This window comes from Diaporthe citri, assembly GCF_014595645.1.
Source record: "Diaporthe citri strain NFHF-8-4 chromosome Unknown scaffold_3, whole genome shotgun sequence".
In the NCBI taxonomy this organism is placed as follows: domain Eukaryota; kingdom Fungi; phylum Ascomycota; class Sordariomycetes; order Diaporthales; family Diaporthaceae; genus Diaporthe; species Diaporthe citri.
Genome location: NW_025064848.1, coordinates 4,359,083 through 4,370,521, shown reverse-complemented (window position 1 = coordinate 4,370,521; position 11,439 = coordinate 4,359,083).

Genomic DNA, 11,439 nt, shown 5'->3' with positions numbered 1-11,439 from the left:
ATAAAGTTATTTAAATGCTTATATTAATTTCCCTTATTAAGATTAATAGTATAAAAGTAATTAAAGTAAGAAATAAGCTTTTATTATAAAGGGATATTATTTAATAATAGTTATTTAAATTATAATATATTAAAATTACTATTAATTATAAAAAAGACATAAAAGAAATAATATTTTTAATATAAATTAATTTAATAACTTAATTTTAAATATTTAATATATAATAAAGTATAAACTTTTAAATAACTTAAAATTAATTAAGCATAACTTTAATTAAATAAGCCTTTAGCTTAAGCATTATATTATAAGATATTTTAAAGTTAATAAGAAATGCTTATTTTAATATATATAAAAAATTTTTTTATTTACTTATTTTAATAATAAATATAAATAAAACTTAAAGTATATTAATTAATTTAAAATAATTAAAATAATAATAAAGTTTATTTAAGGATAATTTAAAAGGCTTATAAATAAGTTAATTAAGTAATTAAATATAAAATATAAATATTAAAAGTAAAAGTATTGTAAAAAGTAAAAGTAAAAGTAAAAGCTTTATAAAAAGTAAAAGTAAAAGTTAATAAAGCTAATATGCTATACTTAATATAATAATTAAAAAAAAGAATAAATTTATTTTTTATTTTATAAAGATATTTAAATTTTTAATAATTATATTAATATTAATTATTAAAGCAAACTTTAATAATTAAAAGAATATAATTAATAAATATATTATTAAATAAATTTTAAGAATATTTAAAGCTTTTATAAAAAAGTAAAAGTTATAATAAGATAAGTAAGTAAGAAATTAAAAATAATAATAATAATTAAAATTATAATAAAATAAATTTTAAAACTTAAAAGCTTAATTAAAAATAGCAAAGTTTTATTTTTAATAATTTTTATAATATTTATTATAAAGTGCTTAAAAAGGGGTATATTAATAAGTATATGGAATTATATAAGAAATAATATTGCGCTAAATTTTAGCTAATTATAAAAAGCTAGTTTTTATGCTTATTTTAAATATTCTTTTAAGAAATTAACTTTTCTTTTTTCTTATATATTTAATGCTTTAATTAAGCTTTTTTTATTTTTAAGAATTTTTAAAATATTTATCTTTTTTCTTTCTTTAATTCTTTTTCCTTTTTATTTTTCCTTTTTATTATATTAAAGCTCCTCTTTAAGTTATCCTTAAAAGAGTTTAGCAAAACCTATTCCCTATTGTTTAGGTGGCTTGTTTTTAGTATTATAAATAATTTATAGTATTTAAAGCTTTATAAGGTTTATAAACTTTTATTATAACTTTATTAAAAACTTTTTTAAGATTATTAACTTCTTTCTTTATTTTATTATTAAAAAAACTTTTTTTTAATAAAAAAGTAAAAAAGATATAACTTTTTATTATTTTAAGGTAATATTTATAAAGATATTAATCTTAATTAAATAAAATTTATACTTAAGTATAATAATAAAAATAAATTACTTAAAGATAGCTTTTAATATATATTTATTAATTTAAAAAGGGGGGCTCTTTACTTAATTACTTATTACTTTATAAAGCTTTCTTTAATATAATAAAATTATATTATTTATAATAAAGAATTATTAATAATAATTAAGGCCTTAAAAATATAATTATTTATGCTTTAAAATATATCTTGCTTATTTATAATATTTATAAATTATAAAACTTTTAAATACTTTATTAATTCTTAATTTTTTTAAAAAGGTAAGTTTAATAAGCTAAAACTTTATTTTTTTTATTATAATTTTTAATATTACTTAAAAATATAAATATAGCATTTTAATATATTATTATAATAAAAATAAAATAAGATAATTTTAAAAAAGGATTATATAGTTAAAATATTTTAATTAATCTTAATAATAATCTTTAATATTTATATTATTATATTTATAAGGTTATAATTATTTAATAAATTAATATTAATTATATTTTAAAATAAGAAAGTTTAATAAGATTTATAATATAAAATTTATTATAAAGTAATTATATTTAGCTAATAATAATTTCTTAAAAAGGTTAAGATAATAATTTAAATTATTAATTATATTTTTAATATATATAATGCATTTTAATTTTAAGGCTAATTATAGCTTTTAAGTTAAAAACTATTTATTATATTAATGTTATAATAAGCTTATAATTTTCTTATAATAAGATATTTAAGATAAAAAGGAACCTTTTAAGTTTTTTTATATAACTTTTATTAAGATAATATATTATAAGTTATTTAATATTTTATTTAAAATTATAATATATATTATTAAACTTAGCTTAATTAATAATTATAGCAAGGCTTATTTTACTTTATTTCTTTTTTAAATTGCTATTAATTTTAAATATTTATTAACTTTATAATAAATTTACTAGCTTATAAAGGCAACCTACATTACTTAATAATTATTATAAATTACCTTTTAAAATAAGTTTTCTTAAAAAAAATATACTTTATAATTATAAAAGATTATATATAATGCTTTATTATTTAATAATAACGTTATTATAAGTTCTTTATATTCATTATTATTAATTAAGACTTTAATTAAATAAGGGTATTTTAAGCTTTTTTATATATTTAAGTAAGTATAAAATGCCTTTTATTTATAGCATATTATTTTAAAATAAATAATAGCATAAAGTAAATAAATTAAGAAGTATAAAAGTATTTATATAATATTATTATTTTTTTAAAAGATAATTAAGCTAATTACTTCTTAATTTATTAAATAACGTTAAATAATAAGGATTTAATAATAATTAGCTAAAGCTTAAATTAATTAATAAATAAGTTTAATATATAGGCGGTTTTAAGCCTCTTAAATATAATGGCGTTTATAACTAATTTTAAGGATTAAGCGGCTATATTTTTAAACTATTTTTAAATTAAAATAAATATTACTTAAGCTATTATTATTTTTATTTAATAGTAATAAAAGCGGGTAATTAATAAATATTATTAAATGGCGGAAAGGTTTTATATTAATAATTAAGTATAATTATTTTTAAGGTATTTTTAAATTACTTAATTAATAAAAAAGCTTAATTAGCTATATTAAAAATATATTATAATAAATATTTTTATATTTTAAATAATTATTTTAAATATATTATATTAAGTTTATTTTACTTTTAATATTAATTAAATTAAGTATATTATAAAGAATTTATTATTTACTTAAATATTTATAAATACTTAATTAAGTATTATATTAATTTTAAATAAAGTAAATAAAGGTTAAAATAAAAAGTACTTTATAAAGGAAATTTTAATAATTAAAAATATGCTAAAGTATTTATAAAATAAATTCTTTAAAAAAATAAATTTATATTAAATAAAAAGGTTAAAATATATTAATATAAAAATCCTTTAAAAACTTATAAAGATTAATAGCCCTTAACTTATTTAAGATATAATAAGGGGATATTATTATTTATAAGGAATTACTTATTTAAGGTAATTATAAAGTAAGCTTATATTAAGCTTAATAAGCTTATTTAAAGATATAATATAAGGTAATAAGGATTATAAGTAAGAATAAAATAAAGATAAATAAGATTTTATTATATTATTATAAGCTATTTAAATAAAGTTATAAGGTAAACCTTAAGTATTTATTATATTTAAGCAGGGTATAATAATAATAAGATTTAAACTTATAACTTTATTTATATATAAATGCTTTTAATTAATTAAAACTTATTATATACTTACTTAATAAATAAATTAAATCCCCTTTTTATAAAAATTAAGTAATATATTAAGCTAAAAGAAAATTAAGCTATATAGTTAATTTCTTATAAAGCAGAATTATATTAAGTATATTATCTTTTTAAAATTTCTTTATCATTATTTATTTAAATAAGTATATTAAAAATATTTAATTATAAAATTAAAAATTATAAGAATTAGCAATAAGGTTATAATAATTTAATAATAATAAGAATTAAATTTATAAATTTTTTATTTAAAAATAAAGCTTTTAATTACTTAAACTTATTATAGTTATAATAATAAGTTAGGTTAATTAATATTTATAATATAGGGCATTATAATTAAAGGAGGGTAAGTTTTTAAAGTTTTCTTTTTTATCTTTTTGCTTTTTTTTTAAACTTATTATAAGTATAATAATAACTTAAATTATAGTTATGCTGCTTAATGTTAAAAACTTAATTAGCAAGAGTATTTAAGGCGTTAATTATTATATTAAACTTTTTATAATAATAATTTTTAAATATATTAAAGTATGCTTAAGGCTGGGTTAATATAAATATAAGAAAGAAATAAAGAGGGTATTTATATTAAAAGTATATATATTATTAGCATAATAATTAGCCTTAGCTCTTTAATTATTATTAAGAATTATAAAGATATTTATTATTCCTTAAGCAAAGCAAGTTAATTAATAATTATTAATATTAATATTATTAATATAATATATAATTATGTTAATATTAATAGAAAATAAGAATATATTAATAAGCTATAATAAAATTAAGAGTATATTCTTAATAGGGTTAATAAGAGCATTAATTAAAGCTATATTATAAGAATAAGTATAATTGCTTAAATAATAAGAATAATAAGGGGCGGCTTTATTAACATAATATTTATAGCCTTATAGAAATTAATAATAATATAGTTAAAGGCTAAGGTAAATATAATTATATTATTATAAGTAAGGGTAGCGAACTTAACTTATTTAGGAATAAGAATATAGCTATTATTAATAATAATTACTTTCTTTAAATAATATTATATATTTTATAATAATAATAAATTAATAAATATATATATATATTAAATATACTTATGCTTATAATAATGGTAATTAATATAAAATGCATTATAATTATTAAGAATATAAATAAATAGCTTATTAATTTTATAAAAAGTTATAATATATAATTTATAAGGAAAGGATAGTTACTTAGCAAGTTGCTAATTTTTATTATTAAAATTGCTAAGCACTTAATATAATTTTATAATATAATATCCTTATACTTAATTAATAATTATAATAAACTTATATTAAGGAAGAAATAAAGTAATTTTAAGGATTATATTATTAAGGCAATAAGGCGGCTTATTATTAATATTATTATTAATAATAATTGCATTAAAGCTGCTATGCTAATTATTAAAATTTATAATAAAAGCTATTTTTTATTTTTCTTTTTATATAATAAAAAGAAAATAAGTATTAAAAAGGATATTAAAGGATTAAAAGGGTATTAATAAACTAAGAAAAGGGTATTTAATAAGTATAATATAAATAAAGAAGGGTATATTAAGGAATTATTAAGGAATTAAGAGGGTATTAATGCATTAAGGTAATAACTTTTTAATAAAAAAAAGTAGCTATAAAGAAAGTATAATAAATATAAAAAAGAATGGCTAAAGGATTAAATTGCAAAAAGATTAAGGGATTATATAAATATTAATTATGCTAAGAAAGGCTTTTTAGCTAAAAATAAAATAAAGTTAAGGAGTAATTAATATAAATAAAGAAATAATTATAAGGATAATAAAAAAATTATATAAAAATAATAAAATAATATATATAATAAGTATATTATAATAATAATATAATATTAAGAAAAAGGAATTATAAAAAAGAATATAATTATAAGGAAGTTATCTTAAGTAATAATAATAAATATAATGCAAAGATAATAGCTATAATAAGCAATATTAATATATTAATAAAAATGCATTATAGCTTAAGGCTAGCAATATGCATAGCTTATATATAATTATAATATATTAATAAAGAATTATATATATAATAATAATATTATTATATTATAATAGCTTATAATATATATAATATGTACTTTATATTATATTATATTAAATATAATATATAAATATAGTTAATATAGGAATGGAATGAATAATTATTATTCTTAAAGTAAATAAATATAGCTTTAAGATAGGTATATAGTAAGGGTAAATATATAATTAGCATAAGATTATAAGAGCCTTGGATTTAATTCTTATTATATATAATATAAAAATAAAAAGGGGGCTATATAATGGGCTTAGGCTATTACTTAAGTTATAATATATATTTATGCTAAGCCTATATTATATTTAACTTTCTTATATAATAAGGTATATACTTAAAAGATAAATCCAGAGTTAGGCTCTTTTAAGGCCTAACTTATTTCTTAAATATTGCAATTTATAACTCCTTTTAAATACCTTCCAGCAAATGCTTAAGGCCAACCCATAACATTTAAGCATTATTTATAAAAGCTATAAGCATATAATATAAAAACGTTATTTATTAATAATATTAATTAATATTTAAGTTAAAGCATAAGTTAATAAGCAATGCTAATAATATTAATAATCTTAATATTCCTCCTTAATAAACTCTTCTTTAATTAATTCTTCCTTATTAACTTCCTTATTAAAAAGCTTTTCAATAACCTTATTAATAAGTTCCTCCTTTTTAACAGCCCTTTTTTAATAAATCCTTCCTTAATAAGGTTATTAAATATATTAATAAAAATACCCCTTTATATTATTTAATTAAATATAATATTAATATAAAATAATATTATTATTAAAACATTAATAATATTAATAATTATTATTATAGCTTTAAGTAAAGTTAAGCATATAATTAACGTTATTATAAGCTTTAATAAATAATAATTAAGTATTATAGGCTGGCTTAAGGTTGTTTATAAAAAGTGCTTAAATAAGGTTTATATTTAAGGTATAAAGAAAAAAGTTTGCTTTTTATTTATACTTATATTAAAGTTTATTTTTATAAGGCTAAAGCTTGTTAATTAATTATAATAAACAAAGCTTAAATTATAATATTAAGAGTTATTAAAAGGAAAGAAAATAATTAAAAAGAAATTACTTAATAAAATAATTATTATATTTTTTATAAAATTAATTATAACTTATAAAAGAAAAATAAATTAAATAATAATTTTAATAATAATAATAATTAAGTTAATAATTATAACTTAAACTTTTTATTAAATAAAATATAATAATTAAATATTTTAAAGTTTTAAAATATTTATAATTATATAATTTATAAGTATATAAATTAAGTAATTAAAGTATTTAAAAAACTTAAGCATTTATAATATTTAAATATTACTTTATTAACTTAATAATTTAAAAAAAGTATAATTTTAAAGCATATATATATATATATATATATTTTAAAGCATATATATATATATATAATTATTAATATAAAAATAATATATATAAAAATAATATATTTATATAATAAATATAATATAAATTTAAAATAAATAATATATAATAAAAAACTTATATTTTATATTAAATAATATTAATTATATTATTAAAATGCGGTTTATTATTAATTATTAAAATAAATATATTTATATTATTTAATATTAATTAAGCTAGATTTATTATAATGTAATTAAAATTTAATTAATTAAATGTTTCTTTATCTTTTTTATAAGTTTTTATATTATGCTTAGTTTTATTATAATTATTATATTATTATTAATTAATTTATTGCGGACTGCCTTTTTAGCATTATTATTTATTTTATTAACTAGCCGCTTTTTCTTTTATTTTTCTTAAATAAAAGCTTAAGATTCCTTAATAATAAGTGCTTTTTTAAGCTATATTTAAATTTCTTTTAGCTTTTTAACGTTTAATAAGTATTATATTAATATTATTAAAAGTATAAACTTAATCCTTTAAAAGGCCGCGTGGCGCACTAGTTATGCATCTGGCTTCTCTCCATAGAAAGCATAGGTTTAAACCTTGCCGTGGCCGTTAAAACCTTTTTTAGGAATTTTCCCCTTAACTATGCTATAGTGAATTGCGGCCTACCTATTTGCAATCCCCTTAGCTAAAAGGGGCTTATGCTTAAAGCCTTAAAAACCCTATTAAAGCCAATAAAAATAGGTACTTAAAGAAAACCCTAAGCCCCTAAAACCTTAAGCTAGCGGCGCCTTAAAATGCACTTTATAATACAGCCCCCTTGCAAGAAGCCTTTAAATTAATTAATAAATAAGCCTTATTATAAGCCTTAATTAACTTTATTAAAAGCCTTATATTAATAAAAGTAGCTTTGCAACCCCGCATTAAAATAACCACGGCCCCTAATAAGAAAGTAATAACCCCTTATTAAGTAATTATAAGAGATTTGCTTATAAAAAGCGGCCCTTATTAAAATTAAGATTAAAAGAAAGGATTATTAAGAAAAAGGAATAAAGAAAGGCTTTATAGATCTTAAGAAAGGTTAAAAAAAAGGAGCTCTTAATTAAAGGAATTAAAAGGCATATTAGTTTTTATTTAGCTTTAAGGCATGGTTTTTTCAATATAAATAAATTTATAAAGGGACTGCATGCTAATTAGCAAGCTTTATATATATATATATATATATATATATATATATATATATATATTATAGCTTTATATAAATAAAATATTATTATTATTATTATTAATCCTTTAAAATAATAAGTTTATATATTATTATTTATATACCCTTTATTATTTAATTAATAGCCTTTATAATTAATATAAGGGAGCTTTATTAATAAATAAAGATTTTATCTTTAATAAAGCTTAATTGCTTAATAGTTTATTAAGCATTAAACGGTATTTAATACTTTTAATGCTAGGGAAAGATAAGAAGGGATTATATAAAAGTTTATAAGCATATATTAAGCTTAAAAATAATAAAATTTAAGTCTTAAGGTAAACTTCTAGCTCTTTTAAATGCCAACTTAATATTATCCTTTGTAAAAATCTTATTATAAGTTATTATAAATATAAGAAAAAACTTAAACTTAATAATATAATTAATAAATGCTTAAATAAAAAAGTTAATTTAATTATTATATATATATATTAAAGATAAGTATAATATAATATTTAATAATTAAAGTAAATAAAATAAATATAATAATATATTAGTAAAAATAATATTATTATTCTTAAAATATTAATTAAACTTAATTAATATATAATTTTTATAATTATTTAATATATATTTTTTATTTATTACTTAATATATTTATTAAAATGCTAAATTTATTTTTAATTAATCTCATTATTTATTTATTTATTTAAAGTAAGTTTAATAATGCAATACCCCTTAAAGCCTAGCATGATAGGCCTTTATTAAGCCCTTAATAAGCTTGCAAAAAAATCCCTTGCGCAACCAATAGGTCCCTCTCCCTTTTAACGCAACGGAAAAATCCAATTTACATTAAATAATAACTATAACTAACCGTTTATATTAAAAGAAGTGAAACCATACCTAAAAACTTATGCGTATAATTAATTCTGCATTATATTAACAATGTAGGAGCGCTAAGTTTAATTCCCAGCCGTGTTAAATAAGTTAATTTAATATAAAAAAACTTAGCTATAAGGAGGCTTTTAATAAAATGCAAGCTATAAAGGGCAACCCCTTAAAAGGCATTCTATATAGCCTATTGCGGATAATATCTTAGTTATCTTGCGAGAGGCATTTAATGCAATACCTCCTAAAGCCTAACGTGGCAAGCCCCTATTAGGCCCCTAATAAGCCTGCAAAAGAATCCCTTGGGCAACCAATGGATCCCTTTCCCTTTTAATATAACGGAAAGATCCGGTTTGCATTATTTAATAACTTAATTATTTAAGAAACTTAACTTTATAGCTTAGCTTATAAGGTAATAAGCGCTTTAAATAATTATAAATAATAAGATATATTAATTCTTTATATTAATATATTTAATAATTATAACTTATTTTTAATTACTAAGTTAAATTAATTTAACCTTTTTATATTTATTAATATATATAATTATTATTAATATAATAACTATGCTTATTATAAAGTTAGTTTTATTAAAATTATAAAGATTATTATTTATAATCTTATATTTAACTATTATATTATAAAGCAGCTTAAATTAATTTTTAATAATCTTTAAATTTTTATAAAAGGCTTTTTAATAATTATAAAAATAATTAAACTTAATTTTAAGGATAAGTTATAAATTTATAAAGCATTAAATTTAATGCTTATTAATAAGTTTAATATTATATAATATTAATAAAAGGTTAATTATATTTTTTATATTAAAGAATTATAAAGGAAAGTTTTAAGCATTTTACTTAATAATATATTAAATAAATATTTATTTTTTAATTTAATTAAGTTTATATATATTAATATATAATTCTTTATAAAAGTATTATTAATTTATCTTATAATGAAATATAATTTTAAAACTATAAAAGATTTTAATAACTTAAGTTATAAATAAAGGTTTTATATAATCTTTTTTAAATTTTTAAATTACTTAAATAATTAAAAGAATTTTATTTTTTTTAGATATAAAATATATTAATAATTATTAATTTTTAATATATTAAATATTTAAGTAAATGGATTAAAGCAAGATTAATATAAAAAATTAAGATATAATTAATATTAAAATAAAATCTTTTTATTAAAAGTTAATTACTTTAAACTTTAATATAATTACCTTTAAACTCTTTAAATTAATTAAATTAATTAAAGATAAGGAATTAAAAATAATTAATATTAATTAATGTTAATTCTTTATTTATTTATTAGCCTTAAAGTAATATTAATATTAATTAAAGTTAAATAAAGTTGCGAAAATTCATTATTTATTAATATTTATTACTTATTAATAAACTATATTAATTAAATAAATATAAGTTATAACTTTATTATAATTTATATTTAATTATTATAATTAAATTAATATAAAGAAATTAAATATATATTATTTAAGAAATATATATATATATATATATATAAATTAAAAACAAAATTATATATTTATATAATATATATATAAGATTTATCTTTATTTTAAACGTAAAATAATTATAACTTTTCCCTTTTATATAAAGTTATTTAAAGATAATTATTTAATTTATTATTAAAATTCTTTAAAAATAATCCTTTTATTAAAATAACTTAACTTAATATATATAATTATTATTTAAAAAATAATTGCTTTTTATTATATTAATATATTAAGCTAATATAAATAATATAAAATAATTATAAAAAGAAATATTAATTATAATAAATAAATTTCTTTTAAAATAAAAGTAATTTTATATAAATAATACTTTTATAAATATTTCTTAATATTTAAAAAATTAATATATTAATTATTATATTTAAAAGCTATAAATTTTAATTTAAAAAGATTAAAATTTTTATAAAAATTAAAGTAATAATTATAAATAAATAAATAAATAATAAAAAATATAATTAAATTAATTAAAAATAACTTAATAAAATAATTATAATTTAATAAATATAATTAATAATATGATTATAATTTATAATTAAAAATAATAATTCTTTAATACTTATATAAAAAAAATTAAAAAAACCGCTTTTAATAATATT